Genomic DNA, 20,332 nt, shown 5'->3' on the forward strand with positions numbered 1-20,332 from the left:
AAAATTGAAAAGGTGCCGCCTTTGACATGACCTGATTTTTGTTGAGATTTTAGCAATCCATCTGCCCCTACATTTTAGACGAAAGGGTCAACTGAGTTGATTTCCTTCCCCAAGGAGGCCTGGAATGTGGACCTGATCAAACCACCAAAAGAACACAAATAAGGCTCCTTTCCAGCAGCCACAGCACAGGCAGGGCTCCACAGAGAAGCCTGGGGCACGCAAAATTTAGGACTCCTTTCCACGGAGACCATGTTGACATCTTCCAAAAGCTGTTTGCTCTGGGTCTGTGAGCCCAGGAGAAGGGGAAGGATGCTAGAGTGTTTCTATTCTGTAAGAAAATCTGCCAATCGCATCAGCCACTAGGTGTTGTGGTGGGTGGGACGGGAGGTGGGAATGACGGAGAGAAACCCTCAGCCATTCCTTCGGTGTTTGCAGGCATCCACTAAGTTCTAGGCCCGAGCAAGCTGCTTGGGGTGGTTACAAAGACATGTCCCGCCTCCAGGAACTCAAAAATCTAAAAGGATGGATAAGATTGTATACTCTGGGTGGGTGAGTAACTATAGACACTCCTAGGAAAAAGTGCATTCTTGTGTGTTTGTTATCGTTGTTGTTGGGTTTTAGTGGGTTTTTCTAACATTCGTTGATGTCTATTATTGTTCTAGTAAGTGTTCTATATGTGTTAAAGCTTTCAATCATTAATTTATTTGATAGGAAACTGAGGAGTAGGTGCTGTGGAAAGGCCCAGAGGCTCACAGGGAGGGTGTCTCTGGGGATGATCCTGGGCAGGTGTATAGAGAAGGCAGCCTGGAGTCAGACTGCAGATAACTGTACGTGCCAGGCTGAGGAGCTCCAGTTCTCTGTGGGGAAGGCAGATATCCCCATGTGACAGACAGGAAGCTGAGGCCCCAATGATAAAGTGGTAAGGTGACTAGAAAGTTCCAGAACCAGGAGCCCTAGCCCAGATCAAGTCACATGTGCCGAATTCTGCTCCATTGGTTGGATCTTTAGGAAATGGGAGACAGAGCGGTTGGAAGGTGGCAGTGACAGGAGGCCACATGGATGAATAACATGTTCATCTTTGGACGATTATAGTTAGAATCTGTCTAGACTAGAACTGTCTAGTAAAAATATAATGCAAGCCACAAACAGAAGCTTCTTATGGAATTTGAAATTTTCCAGTGGCCACATCTAAAAAAAGCAAAAGAAAAACAGGTGAAATTAAGTTTAAGAACATGTTTTAGTCAACCCGGTATATCTGAAATCTTATAGTTTCCATAGATAATCCATAAAAAATCATTAAGGTTTTATTTTCCATTGTTTTTCATGCTAGTGTTTGAAATCTGATGTGTATTGTACACTCTCAGAGCATCTCATGTAGACGAGCCACATTTCAGGTGCTCCAGAGCCACGTGTGACTCGAAGCTACCGTATGGGACAGCACAGGTCTGGAGTATGACCAGACATTTTGGTCCCTTCTACACAAAATGGATGGTAGATCCTCCCCTTTCCTGCAGGTGGGTTGGAACAAACTCACTACCACCACCATCTCCTATGGCTCTTCCATCCTGGGGGTCTGTGCAAACAGTGGACGGCCAGTTAGCCCCCTCCCCTGTGGCCTCAGCCCCTCCCTCCCAAGCTGCAGAGTGGAAGCAGGGAGTTGTTCAGAACTCAGGAGCATGAGGTTGGTGGCCAGGGAAGATGGGCTCCTGGCTTTGGCCATGCCGCTCTGGCAGTTGCAGCCGCGTGAGTTCACTCCTAAGCCACGCAGACTTCCTAAACCGAACTGTGAAGCACAGGCCAGTGGGCGGGGGGTGCGAGCCGCATTGGCTGAGCCTGAGCTATCAGATTTTCTAAATCAGAATACTCAGATGCCCCAACCATTTCTGTTGTTCTGTCACCTTGAAGGAGCCCAAATTGTGCAGATAGCCATGTCATCTTCCGAACCGATGACAGAAGTTTTCCATGCTCTCTGGGATTCAGTGCTGCTGTCCTAGGCACCAGCTGTCCACAGCCCGAGGTCTGTCTGATCTCACCAGCCTTTCCCTTGGGTCACCCCTTGACTGTCCCACTCTCGATGTTGATCCTGCTGCTTTGTTCTTGTGGCCACCTGGGCAGTTCGTTTTTCTTTGTCCTTTTGCCATTGCACAAATAGGTGGGCCCTTGCAGAAGGTCATTGAATCCGTGGATCAACGTGTGAATGTGCTAATAAATAGAAACATTCTTGTACTGCAGCCCTTTCCTAAAGAATCAAGGGGACATTCCTACAGGCACATGTAAATATATGTGGAATGCTAAGGAGACGGTGCATATTAAACACCAGTTTAAATAGGAGCTTAAAAGTTGGGGGTAATATTAGAACCCCTGTCCAGATCCACCTGATCTAGCGCGAGCAGTGGACCATGTGAAGAGATTCTGTATCATTCCAAAAAACGTTCATGCGGAGTTCAAATGTGATCTCTCTATCTTTGTGTAGATCTTTGGTTATGCAAGGGCTGACTCCCATCCCACACATCTCCTGGTTTTATTGTTGTGGATAATCCTTATACCAGAACACCTCAGTGCATTTTCCTTCATTTCTTCTGCCCAGCCACACCTACTCAGTGCAAATACTCAGGGTTCTTTTTAGTTCAAGGGGTGTGGGTGTGGCCTCCCCACACCATCCCCCCCTCACATGCTGTCGGATCTGGCTCCAAAATGTGCCCCAAGCCCTCCCCCTTCTCTCTGTCTGTACCCCCTGGTCAGGCCACCGTTCGTTCTGTCTCTCCCAGAGGGCTTCTGTCCCTTTTCTGCTCCACTCTGGGCACCTGGTTTTGCCCGTCCCTACTGCCTGCTCACTGTGGCATTATTCACTCTGCACGTCAGGGGCTGCTTTCAGAGACATCAGTCATGGGAGAGCTTCAGATTGGCATGCAGTGTAAAACCCTAACTCCTGGCTGTGACCGCAGCACCCTGCCAGATCTCACTCCACCTCCCCATTCTGCCTGAGCTTGTGTGGCTTCCCACGGTGCTCACCTGTGTTCTGGCCACACTCTGGCCCTTTTGTCCGTTCCTCCAACAACCCAAGCTCCTTCCTGCTCTGAACCCTTCTTGTTCCCGCTCTTCTCTCTACCTGGAATCTCATCCCAAATACACTCGTGGCTGTTCGGGCTTGTTCTCACCTTCCAGGCCTCATCTAGATGTCACCCCTGCTCCTGGACCAGAGGAGCCACAGCCTTCCTTCATCACCTTTCCATCGTGTCTCCTGCTATAGTTTCTTTAGATCACTAATCACTTGTGGGAAAGGTTGATGTGTTCAGCTTTTCCCCTACTGTCCCTGTGGGTTCCTGGGATTTTTCTGCTGCATGGAAAAGATGGTCAGTAACTATTTGTTGAGTCACTTTGATGGTGTTTGAATGATGTTGGTGATTACATGTGTGGGTACCAGTTTCCCACGATCAACGAAAAGTGCAGATACCACATACTCACCCATCAGACATTTCTCGAGTCCTTCCTGCATCAGGCACAGAAATTGAATTACACGTGATTGGTCAGGCCCTCTGCTCTTTCTGTCCTTCCTTCTGCCCTCCTGCTTGCCCGCAAGCTTTCATCAGATGTTCCTAGAGTCAAGCACCGTGCTAGCTAGTAGGGGCCTAGAAATAGGTAAAAGGGTGTCTCTGCCCACAGAAGCTCACTGCACAAAGCAAGAGTTCCCCGACAGTGAGAAAGCCAAGAAGAGCTATGAGCTCACAGTGGGAGTGTCTGCTTTTCTCAAGGAAAGGTGCCCTGAAATGCAGGAGGGCTTCCCAGAGGAGGTGGCATGCACATCAACTGTATCCACAGTCCACCCGAGGGGACATTTTTACCCCACTCAGCCCGGGACCCCACACCCTCCCCAGGACCGCTGTCCTCGGGCCTGGCCAGACACACGACTTCTCTGGTCTCAGAACCATGCAGTCGCCCATGAGGGTGTTTGAAGTGGGGGCCTAGCCTAACAAACCTTTCTCCCAAGTGCTGGAATTCCTTCTCAGCCTCCTCGCCCTCCGCTCAGGCAGCAGATGAACTGAAGGAGACTCCCCAGTAGGTGGCGCCCGGGCACCGCCTTGTGCCGGGTCCCCTCGTGGATGGCGTCCCTGCCAGCGGCACATTCTCAGAGCGCAGCCCAGGGACTCCGGCTTCCTGGTCTGAATCTATCCCGTTTAGTTTAAAAGAAAGAATTAAGGGTTGCCTAGTGAGTGTATCTGCTCAGAGGAGTGTGTTCTCTGAGAAAAAACGAACAAGGCTGTGTGACCCCCGTGTAGCAAGCCTGTTCGTTTTGAGATACGTCATTTGGCCAAAGAGAAAACAGAGCCCTGCATGGCTTTCCTCTTGATGAAATTGTTGAGGGCACTGTTTGAACTGCCCTGGTCTGGACACTTGAGTGGAAGAAGTGCCGCGAGTGGGGGATGCTTCTACCTGGAGAGAACCTGAGAGTTATCCCAGGTCGTGGGGTGCCAGAATTTCTGTGGGCTGGGAGCTGCCCTCTGCTGTGCAGACCTCAAGGACTCAACAGGCTCTGGGCCCCCAAGTTCTGTGCTGGGTGTGTGTTTGGACACTCAGGGCGTAGATGGGGTTGAGCAGACAGGGACCTGGTGGTAACAATGCAGCTGTTACTTAGCGGGTCAGGACCCAGGCTCTGGGCCGAGCACCTCCGTGTGTTTTGCCTTCTTAAGTCCTCATACTGCCCCGCATGATGGTGGTACCCATCTCAAAGGGAATAACTGATGCCTAGGTCAAGGACCGTCGGTCAGGCAGCAAATTTGGGTCAGTCTTCAGGGGAAAACCAAAGGATGACTATGGACAATGACATGTGCCTGGTCATTTTTCGTAAAATTAATTGTGAAGCAGCGTTATAAGGTTCCCTCACAGAATGCAAGTTGGGCTGGAGAGCCTCCCGGCACTCCTGCAGATGCTTTCCCCCTTTGCCTCTGCCCTCCTGCTGGCCCCAGCCCCGTACACTGCCCTGAACTGAACTCAGCGGGGGCTCTTTTGCACTGGGCAGCGGCTGGGGTTTGGCTCCTGGGGGGCACCCACTAGAGGTAGAGACAGGCGGGTGGGGTCGGAGTGCACATTCAGCCCTGTGGCCCCGGGACTGGCCGCACCCAATCTAAAGTCACATTTGCCTCCCTGTCTCTGTGGCTTTCTCTCTCAGGACGTGAACAGTGCCCTTTCCTCTGTCCCTTCAGGAAGAGTGGGAGAAGGGTCCCCGCTACTGCTGGCTTTGGGGGACTGCATCATTTCTTCTAGTTTCCCACACCCTGCCCACACCGTTACAATAGCCTCTTTATTAAACCTTCCTTAATTAGCCAGCGTGACTATGCCATGTGCTTCCTGCTGGGGCCCCACTGATACAAAGGTAAGGGTAGACTGAAAGTTTGTTTTTCTTAAGTCTTTACTCTGCCAAAGAAGGAAGAGAGAAGGAAGAAGGAAGGTTGGAAGGAGAAGGAAAAAGAAGAACAAGAGACTCTGTCAGTTCCTTGTTTATTCATTCATTCATATTCATTTATGTATTTATCTCTCAATGCAGTGGGAACAAAGAGCTTCCCTATACCTTCTGGTAAATTTCCCTTTTACCCAAGTGATTAAGAATTGGTATCTGGTGGGGCTCCTGGGTGCCTCAGTCGGTGAAGCATCTGACTTTGGCTCAGGTCATGATCTCACGATCCATGAGTTCGAGCCCCACATTGGGCTCTGTGCTGACAGCTCAGAGCCTGGAGCCTGCTTTAGAATCTGTGTCTCTCTCCCTCTCTGCCCCTCCCCCACTCTCTCTCTGTCTCTCTCTCTCTCTCAAAAATAAATGTTAAAAAAAATCAGAAAAAAGAAAAAGAATGGATATCTGTTGCTTACAGCAACAGCAGCCTAGCTGCTACAGCAGTGAAATCCCCAAGTCTGGGAGCCTCTGCTGGGTGTGGCCTGGCCTCAGCTCTCAGGGAACCCACAGTGTGCACCCCTGCCCTCCGCCACCCTCCCCAAAGAGGTCTCTCCCTGTCCAACCAGGCTTCTTGCATAGGCCTTTGAGTTTGGTCTCAGCACTACATTATAGAAATATCTGGACACATCTGCCCCTCGCTGCATCTGCACGGCCAGCAACCTGAATGCTGATCACATTGTGTTTTGTTCATCCTTGTATATGCACGGCCCCGTGAGGTACCTCACAGAAGAGATGCAATGGTAAATAAGTGGGGAGAGAAGACTCACATCTAGGAAACTGATGACACACTATATTATTAGGCACTAGGGTGAAAATACTGACAAGAAGTGGAATTTATAAAAGGACTTGGTGTCTAGCTGTGGAAGGGAAGGGGTGGCTGGAAAAGGCTGCGGGGAGCCGGTTTGCAGCCTATAAGCCCGAGGTCACAGTCTGTGATCCAGTCCAGCACAGCTGGGAGCAGCAAAGGGCCCTTAGACACCAGATGCATAACAAGCTCATTCTTGCACTGCTGGAGTGGTGAATCTTTCCTCCTGCCCTCCCCCGCTCTTCCCACCCTCCTCCTCCCTCCTCCTTTCCTCTCTCTCTGGGTCCTTCCCTTCCTTCCTTTCTTCTCTCTTTTCTTTTCCTCCCTCCCTCCCTGCCCTCTCTTTTTCCCCCACCTCCTTTCCCTCTCTCCCCCCTCCCTCCCATTCCTCCCTCATCTGGCCTGTATTCATTGGACGCACTCTATTAGAGGCTGGGGATCTAGTGATAAAATGAGACAGACGTAATTCCCCTTCGTTCCCCATTTACAATCTCATGGACATTTTTTAAAGTTCATAAGTAAACAAATAAATAAAAAGTACTACGCATTTTGGATAAACTCTCCGAAAGAGACAAGGATCTGAGAAAACAGAAAGTAGGGAGAGGCACCTCCCTTGGTTGGATGGTCGGGGAGAGCCCTTCCTGGGAATGGCTTGTTACACTGAGCCCCTGTGGGAGGAAAGAGAATCACTGTGCAGAGATGTTGGAGGCTCTTTCAGGCTGAGGGAAGAGTGTCAGCAAAGACGCTGAGGTGTGGCGTGTTGAGTGTGTCGGAGTCTGGAATCTTTGGGTGGATTTAGGACAGACTTCCAAAGCACAAGGGGGAGTGACTGGGTCACTGGGGAGTGATAGGGTCCTACTTGGGAAGAAGCTCAGTGAAGCACTTGCCTTTAATACTCTGCTCATGTCCCCTCAGTTACTGCCATGTCCACACATGCCAGCCTGGCTTCCTGCTGCCAGCACCTGGCTGAAGACCTCCTCTGGCTTTCGGAGTGCACTCCTCTGAGGCAGCAAGCCAGATGTGCCAGGGAGTTAGCATAGCCCCCACCAGAGACTGGTGAGCACCCCCCTCTCCCCCGCCCCTCACAGGTGGGCTCTCTCGAGAAGTCTCCTCAACAGCAGCTCCCAGAGCCTGGCCATGGGATTCGGCTCTGGGTGCCCACAGTGCTCATGTGCTCGATGATGTGCCTTGTGTTGGCCACCTGCCCGTCTCTGTCTCTGGGTCACTCTGCCGCATCCCTACAGGTATTTCCTGAGAACCCCTCCCAAGTAAAAAACCTTGCCCTTGAATCCAGGGCTCTGGGACCGCTTCAGAGAGAACTCAAGCCAGGATACCAGTGGACTGCTATTTCTTGGGAAAAATTGATTTGCTGTAGACTAGAGCTTCGAATGCAGTTTTGCGTGTGCCCCCATGGCCTTTTGCATTAACACGATGCCATCAGACACATTTTCCATTACATTTCGGGCTCCTGAACATGAATTCACATCACACCAGCTTACTTGGAGAATCCACATTTGTGCTTAGAAGTACCAGGGAGCCTTGGCTTTGTGCTATTACTAATCAAGGGTAGGCGAAAGGAATTTGGTTTAGAGATAACATTCTCAGCTGCTTTATTGTTTGGCAAAAGGATTTGATGAGGACAAAGCCTTTCTTTACACTGGACACACTCTGACCTTTGTTTTACTAGATTAATTTCATATCTAGAGTGCCCCATCTTGGATGATGAATTAGCAATAAAAAGCTCATCAAAATGTAATTACATGCAATGTGTTGAATAATGATCTCTTAAAAATTCCTATAGATTTGTCTGCACCTCCTTCCCCTCGTGGGGGAAATGAGCCTCAGCTGCTAGCTACTAGCCCCCCGCTCAGGAATGCAAACCCTAGCCATATTGTGAGTCTGAGATGGGAGAGCTGGCTTCTATCATTACCCAGTGTCATCAATTGATCAATTGCTTTTCTGCATGTGATGCACATCTTTATATAATTTAAAGGACCATCTCAACGGGGGTAGGAATACACAGGAAGTGGAAGCTCAAGGCAGAGTGAAGCCCTCACCTCCTCCGTCTGCAGCAGCCTGTTGCCGGGAGGGAGTTATTAATTAAAATGTTAACTGCCCAGACAATAGCAGGCAGACCAGCATGGAGAGCGCCTGCGAAGCAAGCATTAAAGCTTTCATAACTGTAAATTCCCGGAAAGTTTGCTTCTCCTTAAAATAGGAAAACAGAACCATCTGTATCTCAGAGGAGCCTTAACTGAGCTGTTTGAGTGTTGTTAGGCTTTTCCCAAGGAGCCCGGCTGGTTTCTCTCCAGAGGGCTGGACTTGGACAGGGAGAAAGCCTAGCCTTATTCCCTGCTCTTGGAGGAGTCCCTTAAACCCTACAGCTGGGCCGACAGCAGAATATTCAAATGATTCCAACAGTGAAAATACCCACACTCATTTGAATAACTGAAGAATTCAGTCATTTGAATGCCAATGATTATTCCTCCCGGAGTTTACATTTTAGAAAGACAGTGCATCTGAATCCCCATGAGAGCATTAAATTGCTATCTAATTAGCAGTCCCAAATTATATATATTTAAAAGATAATTAAAGGTTTGAAGGCTGTTGGAATAACTGGTTATACATTTAAATGAATCACAAGAAATTTGTTAGTAATGTGCGGAGTTTTCTTTTATTTCTTACTTCCCTCTTTGAAGTTCAGTAGACCCAACCTCTCCGGGTTAAGTTTGGTAGCGGTAAGATAAAGGCAGATGGTTTTAATTATTGCAGCTCCAACCTCCAAATAATTATAAGCAGCTGTCATTTTTACATGATCTTAAATGATAAGACCCAAAGAATGCAAATAAAACAGTTGACACCATGGGCTTTTGGGCACCATAATTTAATAATGCCCACCACCGCTGGACTGACCATCGCACATCATTGTATCTCTGAACACACTTCCGGGGTGCCACTTCCACATCCTTTGTGGGTGTTTGCAGGATGAGGGGGAACGCTAATACAGTTGGGCAAGAAAGTAGTTTGGCCAAGCCAGGTAGGGCTCTTGCTTCAAACCCTTCTCAACCTCACTGCCCCTTTCTCCTTGGGATGGGATCTACCCCTGTTGTTGCCCCAGTGAGCCCCCCAGTAGATGATGGCATAGTAGAATGGCACCCAATAGTTGGAATTTCTTTAGCCCATAGCTGGGACTTTGACAAGGTTGGGTACTCACGCAACTTGCCAGAGCCAGAAATCCCAAATGAGTGGCTAGCCTGCCAGCCTCAACCCAGGAAGCTCTGGGTTCAAGTTTGAAATGTGAGGCTTTCTGTGCCTGTCTCTCCTCTCAGAAGGGCAGAGACCCCCTGAGGAGCAAGTCAAGGAGACACTGGCCATTTCCACTTACCGTAGCCACAGAGGCTTCTCCCATTTGGACCCCGTGACTAGAAAACCAAAGTCCTACTGACAGAGGCACACAGTTCACCCTAGGCAGACCTGCGGATGTACTTTGCCAGAGTCAAGTCTAGAACATCATCTAGAGGGAAGACACACACACTGAGTACTCCAAATCAAATCAAAAACCCAAGGAGCCAAATGCTTGATTCTCACCAAAAGTCTCACCTGGAGTTTCTAAATTTCTATCTGCATTCCAGGAGGAGGGTTTGGGAGTAAGTGGGGCAGGTGCAAGCATTTACCTGACTCCCTAGTACTGGGGCAGGCTTGAGAGTCATACGGCTGGGATGCTCCTTCCATGGAGCCCATTGCATCCAGGTTCAAATACAAATATGAACAGTACATTCATATATATTTAATGGAAAGTTTCCTTTGAGTGTTAATAATTTGTTTGAAGCTCAGCTCTGCTCCGTGTAGAATGGCAGGGAGCTGGTTGATTGTGATCCCAGGTCACCTTGCCATCATCGTCCTTCTGTTGTGCCGTCACAGGACACATCTCAGGCAGGCACCAGACAGCAGCCTCAGGTACATGTTTGTCCGTGGGGCAGAGCTGTCTCTGAGGCGAGGGTCAGCCTCAGCCTCATCTGCCAGCTGTGTGGCCTTGGACAAGTTGCTCAACCTCCCTGGCCTCCGTTTTCCTGTGCCACAAAATGAGTACAAAAATAGTGCCTACTATCTGAGAGTGTTTTGAGGATTAAATGAGTTCATGTTCACAAAAGGTCTAGAACTGGCCAGACACGTACTGTGGGTTCTACATGTGTTCATTAAGTATATTCGCTTATATTCACATCCTAATTTGTTCATTGACTCTCTTCACTCATTCAAATATTCAAATATTCATGGTGAATCTCTTCTGCCAGGCACTCTCCTGGGCATTGCAGGTTCAATCTTGAATGAGAAATAGCCTCTTTCCTGGAGATCTTGGGACCTAGTTGGGGAGATGTGATGGGTGTGGACAGAGAGACCACAGGAGGCTCAGGAGAACACAGGAAGGACCTGAACCAACTCTGCACTAGACTTCCCAGATGAGCTGATGTCTCTGTCAAGTCCTGAGGAGCCACTGGATGTTGAGTTGGGGTAAAGGCTGTTGGAAACAGAGTGGTTGATACAGAACCTGGAGGCAAGGATGATAATGACACAGTTAGCAGCCAGCTCAGTCTAGCTGGGGAGTCATAGAGAGATAGGCAGGAAGTACAGAGAGAGAGAGGTCAGAGCAGCAAACAGAGACAGAGTGATGGGGACTGTGGCATTCCCGAACATTGGACATCATCCTAGAGGGCATGGGGAGCCATGAGGATTCTGGGCCAAGTGGTGATTTGGGTTGCAGAAGAATCTTCCCTTCTGGCATCTGGACCCTGAAGCATGGACTAGAGAGGTAAATTCCATGCAGAAAGGCTTAGAAGACACTCACCTTCATCAAGGTGGATGGGTATCATGGTGGTTGAAACTAAGTTGATGGCAAGAGGGATGGAGAGACATGACTCTATTTCAAAAGACAAGGAAAAGATAGAAGCAATGCATATGGCAGTTTGATGAGCCCTGGTTGCTTTGCCTGGCCCACTGGCCTCTTTCTCTGATTCTACTTGCCTTTTTAGCTTCTGCCCACATCTCCATGATCACAGACAAGTGTAAGACTCAGAGGACTGAGTCAGCCTTGCGGGGGACCTTTGGTTTTCCTATGAGTCACGAGTGACATCAGAAGTCCCTTGGGCTTATTCAGACCAGCATGCATCCAGAATTAAAAAAAAAAAAAAAAAGACTGTATATCAGAATCGTCTGCAAAGAAAAAATCAAGCCTAAACATTTTGCTGGGTCACCAATCTAGTGGGATATGGATGGATCCGTGATGGATGAGAACCTGTTCAGTCTGGTGATGAGAATGTGGCTAGGGGCAGAGAGCAGATGAGTTGAAAAGACGGCCATGTGCATGTTTATACCACAAAAACTCTTGTGTCCTCAGGGAGGCGCAAACAAGGGCCACCCCAGGGGAAAAGGGAGACAGACTCTAGCTGAAGGATCAGAGAAACTTCCATGGAAGATGTGGGCACAGAGCTGGATCCCTTTATGTCTTCTCCTCCTTCACAAGTATCTTTAAAACTTTTAGCAGAAAAAGAGAAAACTATCACGCCACACAGCCCTCTAATAAAATCATATACACACACACGTTTGGTGAAGGCTCAGCTATCTGATGTAGGTTGATATCATCACAGGCATAAACCAGAGTCAAGGGTAATGGTAGCTGGCTTGCAAGAAAGGACTCCTTTCCCTAGTTTCTTCCTCCCTCCATTTCCTTCACTTGCAAATCATTGCCAGCTTCCTGCACTTCATGCCAGTTAGCACAGAAACCTTAACATTGAGAGAGGCCTCTCTGTTCCAAACATCATCCCTCCAAGTGGAGCCAATGGGACTGGAATATTTCTCCCAGGGACTGAGCCAGGAGAGGTGATGGGAACGGGGTGACAGGCAAGGAAGGCCCATGTCCCTGACCACAGGCAGAAACGCCGCAGCAGAGAGCTCTCTCTGTGTGAATGGGCAGCTGCAGCACCTCTGGAAGGCAAATGTGCCACAGTTTTGTGGCACTGTTGGTTGAGGGTGTTTTTTTATTTCACTTGGGTGAATAAGAAAATGCATCGTCTCTGCAGTTTTTGGTGCCCAATTATAGTACATGTTCAAAACAGTCTGACACATTTCAATACCCAAGGGTATTTTGATGCAGTTAAGTGCTCAGGGGAATAATGCCAAATAAAGTTCTGTAAATGCATAAAAAATTGTTTGCTTGTCAACTGTCACAGACATCCTTTCAAATTATAGAGGTCCTCTTGTTATCCTAGATAGTATTTCCTAACGACCCAGCTATTTGAAAGCTTTATATGAAATCAGCTTTGGAATATGGCACTGTCTGTGCTCGAGAACTCGGAGCAACTCTGTTTGGAACTTGGGCATTCGTTCTGAAGGTTGTCCTGCATCTAACCTTTGCCCAGAAGACTGTAATGTGGGTTTTTGTCCAGAGTGTTCTAACCAATCGGTGGGGTGGTCTTCCAGGTACCCACACTCACCTTTCCTCTGCAGGTAGCATCGTGGTCTTTCTTCTGTGGTCAGGACTGGTATTTTCTTAGCAAGAGCCCTTCACCTGACTCAGACGCCTGCAGACAGCTCCCCTCTCTCTGGGTCAGAGTCCCTGCTTCCCAGTCCCTGTGCTGGCAACCAAATCTCCTCCTGCCCCAACTACTCAGCACGCTTTTCATTTTCATGACTCTCTTGCTATTACAAGGCAGACTGGCTTTCTGAGAATGGGAATTTAGATCCAGCCGCCATGTACCAGCCACACCGAAGCCTACAAAACCGCTGGTGGAGTGAGGCCACTTCCTCCCCACACACCATGGGGGTGACTCACCACGACTCAGAGGACACTGATTAAGATAAAGGTCATTGGGGTTTTCAAAGCAGCCTGTTAATTGTTGTTTTTTAAAAAAATACCAAGGCTGTTTTAGTTTTACAGCGATCAAAAGGATTTTGTAATCACACTAGGAGAGCACGTAGAACTTTTCATCTTTGAGACACTTAAAAACATTAATTAATAAGAGCAGGGTACCTGGTAGAAAAAGGAAAAGGCTTGTTGTCTCGACATGCCCTGCTGCCTCTCTCCCACCTTCCGGCTGCTTTTGGACACGCCCTCCCTGCTTCCCTCCAGCGTATCTGGGCTTCTCATCTACCCATGAACACGGAGGATTTCATCCCTACGTACAAACTCCTTGGTATTTGTCCCCTGGCATGTCTATGTCATCCGGTCATCAAACTTATCTAGAAAGGTCTGAGCCGCATGGGGTGGTGCAACCAAAGGGCCAGCACCATTTTGAGGGAAATCCTAGATACCATGGTACCATCAGATGCTACAAGGCTTCTCTGAGGCTCTGAGTCAGTGTTGGCTATTGGGCCTTGTATTGTGTGCACCGGGCATGTGCCATGATCCTGGTTCCATGCACTCAGTATATCGTAGTTGTTCTCAATCTAAAACTGAATCGGTGTACCCCTGGCCGCGAAGGCCAGTTTCAGGGTAGCCTGAATGAGTTGGCGTCCAGTGGAGGCACAAGGGACTGGTGGGATTTGGCTTCCGGCATGGTTCTGCACCCATTAATATGCCTACTGCGTCCTGTGGGTGGTCGCCATCTGAGCTGAGACACCCTCAAGGGAGGCCTAGTGCAAAATGTGGTGAAGACCCGAGGCTGGGCAACCAGGCAAAGATGGGGTGGAATCCCAGTTCCACTGCCAGTTAGCCATGCCACCACGTGGCCTGCATCCCTGGGCTCTGCGTTTGTGTGTCTGTGAAGTGGTTATCCTTCCATGGAGATAGGCACACCATTTAGCACGGCTCCTGGAAGAAGCGCATTCACTCTTCCTGAGGAATGCTAGGAGGTGAGAGGGAAGGTAGCCGTCAGAAAACATTTGCTTTTTTTTTTCTGTTTTGCTAAAGGCAGTCACTTGGAAAGCAGAACAGATTGGTTGCTACATTTTATGAATTCCTTGTTGGAGAAACAATGAACTTAGAAGACTGAAAGCTGTAACTACTTCAAAGTACTTTCCCTTTGGAACAGATAGCAGAATGGTGGGTGGGGATCCCTGCATGGCCTGTATCGTGATAGTGAACACAATATTTTTTTTTTTAATTCCTTCACTTTTCAGTATTTTCCAAATTTTCTACAGTGAGCAGTTGTTACATGGATAATCAAGGGAGAGAGAGAAAAAAACAAAACAAAACACCTTAAAAAACAGCCAAAGCTTAAACCATTTGGATTGTAGACAGGAGTCACTGATACTCTGTTTCCACTGAGACTCCCATTCCCTTGGGCCACCTCCTCTAAGGCTATGTGCCATGGCAACCGGAGACCTTGTGTTTGAGACCCTTGCTTTGACCTTGAGAAGAATGGACCACGATGTCAGGTTGAACTGCCTCTCTTTAAAAGGACTGTACTATTAAGAAACCTTTGATCCCATGAGCATACTTTCCAGGGCTGAGGCAGGTGCTGCCACATCTCAGGTGTCAGTAATGACCTTGGCAGTTATTGGTGTTTGCCGAGTAGGCATTTCTTGAGACTGTTTGCCAAGACATACCCCTACTCAACCATGTGTGTACCCATTTGCTTCTCATCCCAGCCCTGTGAGCTGAATGCTATTACCTGCATCCTACAGATGAGCAACGTGGGCTCAGAGAAACGCACACCGGCCCTGGAGCACACAGTGTGTGTGTGTGACTAGAACCGGAGTCTGACTCTAGGGCCCTGATCTCTACTGCTCTTCTGACCACCCTGATTGATGAGCAGTGAACCACCGTCTACAACCTGAGTGCAGGAAATGACCATTCTCAGACAGCTTCTCCATGCTTTCCCCAGGCTCACCTGGGCCTGGCTCAGGACCTGATAAATGTTCAGTATCCAACAGTATTTGGGGGTATGTGGGTGTGTAAATGAGCAAATAAGGGAACGAATGGCTGAGGGAGTGAAGGAATGACATGCCTGGTGGCCATCAGGCCCTGCTGTCTTGTGCATGGAGGAGAGAAGATGTGTCTCCTTTCCTTCTCCTTGAAAGGACCACTTCGGCCTCTCAGACAAGAGGAGACGCGGGCCTCGGAGGAGATGGCGAAGGTGTTCACCAGCTGAGGACCGTGCTTTCCTTGGGAGAGAACATCTGCCCAGACAATGGCTGGCTCCCTGCCCTTGGCCACACCCCTGCACCAGATGGCATTAGCTTTGGGCAAGGTTTCTTCCTCTCCAGTTGTGGGCCTCCCACCCCATCTCCTTCCTTCCTGTTGGCAGTGTGGAGCAGCACGTACAATTTATCAATTATTAGCATACACAATATTTGTTTCGCAGAGGCTGTGTGGATGTGTGTAGCTGATCTCCTCTGGCCCTTCCCCCCCCCCCCAACACACACACACAGAAAAAAAAGCAAAGGCATTTTTTTTTTCAAACTCACATGAACATGGCCATCACCTCAGCCCGTCCCATTATGCTTCCAAAGTCCATCTCTAGATAACCCATGAGAACACTCAGGAGCACCCAGTTAACCCCCACCTGGCAGGTTCAGGCACATAAGGCAGCTCCTGTATGGCTCCAGCTTGCCCCTCAGATGGGTGCCCATCTTGTCCCATCCTCCTAGGCCACGGGCTGGTTTGTGTATTCACCACATCTGGCCTTTATTTGAAACTCCACCTCAAAGTATTTCATAGCACAGAATATCTTTCCTTATTAAATTCTCCCCCACATATTTTTTTCATAAAACAGGCACCAAAAACTACAAACCTACCCGTGGCTCTCAAAGTATCTGTTTATAAACCTTTGGAAACCGTTCGCAATTCGTTAATCACATTTTCAAAGGAAGTTACAGTTTATAGATACACTAACAAATGCCATATCCGATGCCTCAGCCCCAGTAACGAGATCCTCACGCAGGGAAGCAGGGAGTGGGGCTGGTGGATCCGGGATGTGTCACAGGCTGAATCCCACGGGATAGGGGAGATCTGGCCTGGGAGTCAGATTTACTTCTCGTTCTGTCACTCTTACACTGTGGCCTCCCGTGTGTCCTCTCGGGGAGAAAGTAGGGGATCAGCCGTGCTCAAACACAGTAGTCTATCTTGATTAACAGTGAGGTATTTTGCAAATCACATGTTCCTAAAGAACCGTTAGGAACACTTCACTTAAAATGTACTTTAAAAGTGGTTAATTTACAAGGAAAATAATAAAGGCATTAAATATATACAAATCACAACTCCAGTGACTACTTACGTTTGAAACCCAAACCAGCTTTAAAACAACATCTTTAGAAAGGGAAGGGGGTAATGTGGAGAGAATGTGTTGGTACCTGAAACATCTAAGGGCATAAAGATTTCAGTCACAGCTTGATCCAGGCACACCCGCCGTGTTTTCAGGACTCTCTTCCTGTCTCTTCTCTGCTTTCTCTGCACTGGCTTCATTCTCAGGAAGGCTCTCTCCAAGCAGAAGCAGAGATGTTTATGAGGCGCTCAAGTTCACGTCCTACCACCTTAATGATGCTAGTGGATGCACAGCTCTTTTATCCGGATAAATCCAAGAAAGCATCCCAGATTGGGTCTCATCTGGGTTGGCATGAGTTATATACCCAGCTCTGAACCAATCTCTGTGTCCTGGAGAGATGTGGGTCTCCTTACATGCTCAGGTCACTTGCCCACCTCTGAACCAGGATGGTCTTGCTTTCCCAAGAACTATATTTATGGAGCATAGGGCCCAAGGTCTTCCCCTGGAATAAAGCAAGGTGATTGCCCTGGAAAATGTGAGGGATGGGTGGGGGCAGTGCACAGCACAGATGTCTTCCTCTTGGAAGTCTAATCTCTAGCCTTCCAATGTGCTTTCTAAATGGGAGAAAAAATAAAGGTGGATCTAGGGTCATTATACTTGAGTTTACTTACCACCCTCAATCTGTTTTGTCTTATGCAACAGCCACTGACTTTTCCTTCTCTCGCTCAGAGTAATCACTCTGCTACATTACTGCTTGATCTCTAATGGGAGACCATTAACAAAGACCCAAATGGGAAGTCTTTCAGACTGGTTTCACATACCTGGTTAAGCAGACATTGTGGTGGGGCATTCCTTTTTTTTTTTTTTTCTTTTTTTTTTCCTTCTTTTTTTTTCTTTTATTTTTTCCTTCTTTTTTTCTTTTTTAGTGTTTATTGATTTTTGAGAGAGGAGAGAGAGAGTCATTCCTAAAATGGAGTTCCAGAGCAAGTATCCCCAGTCCTGCCTGTTTCCTTCAATGAAACTAACTTATTTAGACTCACTGGCTTGTGGACCAATACACTGGGAGTGCTTCTTCACCTCACGCTCTAAACTCTCCAGGTTCTCTGAATATCAAAAGTGCAATGTACTGAATTTCTTGAGTGTTTGACAGCTGGGAGTGGTCAGAAGGCCAGGCTTCTCTAAGCATTAGAAAATTGCCAAATACCATCTAAAAGGACTTGGGTGCTTTAGCACAGGTATGGATTTTTCTGCTGCGAGAGTCTCAAGTCCCAGATGAGGTATATAGTATGCAAGTCTTGGTGCTTAAGATACACACCAGGAGGAGGTGCATGACTGTGACTCTCTGACACAACCATCTTCAACAAACACCTCCTTCCTGCCTATGGTTTGCAGAGCAGAATCACTGACTGCATCTCCTTCATTTCAAGGAAATGACGTAGAAGCCAACTGTATACAACAAGACCCATGATCTTGTTGGCCAAGATGATGGGTCTCAGGAATCATGCTAGCATATTAAGGATTTATTCTATGCCAGAAATGTGTTTGTCAATTTATACACACTATCTAGTTCATTCTCTCAATCTACCATTGCCACAGAGGCACTATTGTTTCTCTTATTTTGCAAGTGAGAAAAGGGGAACATGAAGCCACTGGGCCCCTTGTGCAAGATCATGTGCCCAGTAAGTGGCAGAAACACTTTGTCTAACAGAAGACAAGTGGATACTTTTGGTGCTCAGGACCTCGGCAGTCTTCCTGAGTTTCTTTAGGAGTGGCTGAAATAGCATGATGCTCAGACACGAAAATTTGGTCGGGGGCTGGTGGTGAGTGGGGATGTCCTGCACACTCTAGTTATATCATGTTATCTAATGTGTCATGGAATTTGTTATTGAACTTGTGATGGGCTCTTTTCCAATATGCATGGTGGGCAATACATTGACCTTCGGGGGGGGGGGGGTGGAGCAGAATTAAGAGTGATGAACTGCGAGCGAGTCCTTGGAAAAGAAAGAAAGGCTATTTAGCTGGCTTTATTTATATCCTTAGTACCTGGTCCTTACTAGGGGTCCAATAAATGTATTTGAGTAAATAAATAAAGGAGAATTTTGTAATGACCAAAGGAAGTGCTTCTCACAAAAAGATGGTGTAGACCTAGTGTTACATGGCCCAAGAAACTGTAAAGGCTTTGCCCTTAGTGGCCAGAGGCTGGGCTGCATGAGCTTCTGGTGTTCCTCCTGGCTCTTAGGAGTAGGGTTCTTACTGAAATGGAACATGGGGGCCGTTAGGCAGTTAACAGAGGCCCAAGAGTGTCTGACTCTTGCTGCTCGAAGGGACATGTGGAGTCTTACTTAGCATCATGTGCCCCCTTCCCCATCACACCTCCTCACTGAAAGCTGTGGGTGACAACCCCATGGACCTCGTTCCTGTTCCTCCCACTTGGCCCCAGCCTGGCACTTGCCAGGGCCAGAGCTTCTGTGAGCACACGAATTTTCCGTAACAGGATCCAGCCATGAATCTGCTGTCATTTACAGCATCTTTGCAGGGAACCACTTCCCTCCCTCTTCATCTGCAGTGGATCCGATGTCGTAAAACTGGCCATGAACAGCTGCTCATTGGAAAGCCTGAGAGCCGGGAGAGGAAGGGTGGTTGACCTGGGTGATCTGAGCCCACTGCCCCTTGGAGCCAATGTAGCCTTCCACTCAGGAAGTGGAAAGTGGAAAGACCACTTTCCAGAGAGGTCTCAGCACTCCTGAAATACACTTGACAGGGAAAACAAGAGAGGAGGAAAGCCACTGGGCCCTGTTTGGCTCTACAGTGACTACCCTGTCTGGCCTCTGTTCCCTGGGTTCCACTGGGGGCCCATTTTAGACCTGTTTGGTTCAACACACTGGCAGTGAGTCTCTCCTTCACACCCATGTGCCTTCAGCACCTTGTCTCTGCAGTAGCCAAGCAGTGTCCAAAATGGTAACCTGTGGTTTTATGGTCTTAACACACTTACAGTGACACTGCATCTCATTTAAAATCTTACCAATTCAATCCAAAGATGACCAGTTTAGAGATAAAATCAAAAACGAAAAAGGCTATACATACATACATATTTTTTTCTAGTATGCCATCAGCCACATCTTATGAACTTGTAAAGGGGCTGCTTATCTTTAGCCTGCAGTAGAGGGCAGACTTTCCTACATTATAAACATCCCCACAACCAGCATTAAAGGCCCTGAGACACAGGACCATCCAGACACAGGAACATCCAGTTGGTAAAATGGTAGGCTTGCAGGGTGACTAACACCAGTGATCTAGGGAGAAAAAATGAAAACCACTTCCCCAGTTATTAATGCACTCATCAGCTTTTCCAGAGAAATGCCCTAATGGCTGTTAAATCTGACAGGGATTCCCAGTACCCACATCTACTCCAGGTAAAGGAGCTGCACTTAGCTCAGTACTGCTATAGACAGCATGATAGCAAGTAGAGAAGGTTCTGTGTGTCTACAAAATGGTACCAGGATGTTGAGCCCAACTGTGGAGATCAGTACTTTTGTTTCCTAGCCAAGGAATTAGGGGGTAGCTTTGGGACAGGAGGTAGGGGTGGGAGAACTATAAAACAAAGGGTTATGACTAGATGTTTGGTAAACTGTCTACAAAGCCCTTTCCTATGTCATGAAGGGGTGGTCTTTGAAACTTAGGAGTAGAGAAGGATCTCCCCCATTCCACACACATACCATCCAGGCAGAGGGGAAATTTTGCTTGGTTTCTGGCGTGTTTGGAGCCAATGAGTCCAGTAGGTAAATTCATATCAAGTAGAGTTGACTTGTTATTCCCCAGCTCAGAGCGACTGGCCTCGGCTTCCCTGCTATTAAAACCCCTAGGACTGTGCCCTGCCGGGCT

The 20,332-nt window shown here is 48.1% G+C and overlaps 1 protein-coding gene across 1 annotated transcript in view; it reads left to right on the top strand.

Annotated features, from left to right (window-relative positions):
- CACNA2D3 (calcium voltage-gated channel auxiliary subunit alpha2delta 3) overlaps positions 1 to 20,332 on the top strand; it is an 865,909-nt gene that overhangs the window by 659,496 nt on the left and 186,081 nt on the right. The window lies entirely within an intron of this gene.

This window comes from Prionailurus viverrinus, chromosome A2 (assembly GCF_022837055.1).
Source record: "Prionailurus viverrinus isolate Anna chromosome A2, UM_Priviv_1.0, whole genome shotgun sequence".
Lineage (NCBI taxonomy): Eukaryota > Metazoa > Chordata > Mammalia > Carnivora > Felidae > Prionailurus > Prionailurus viverrinus.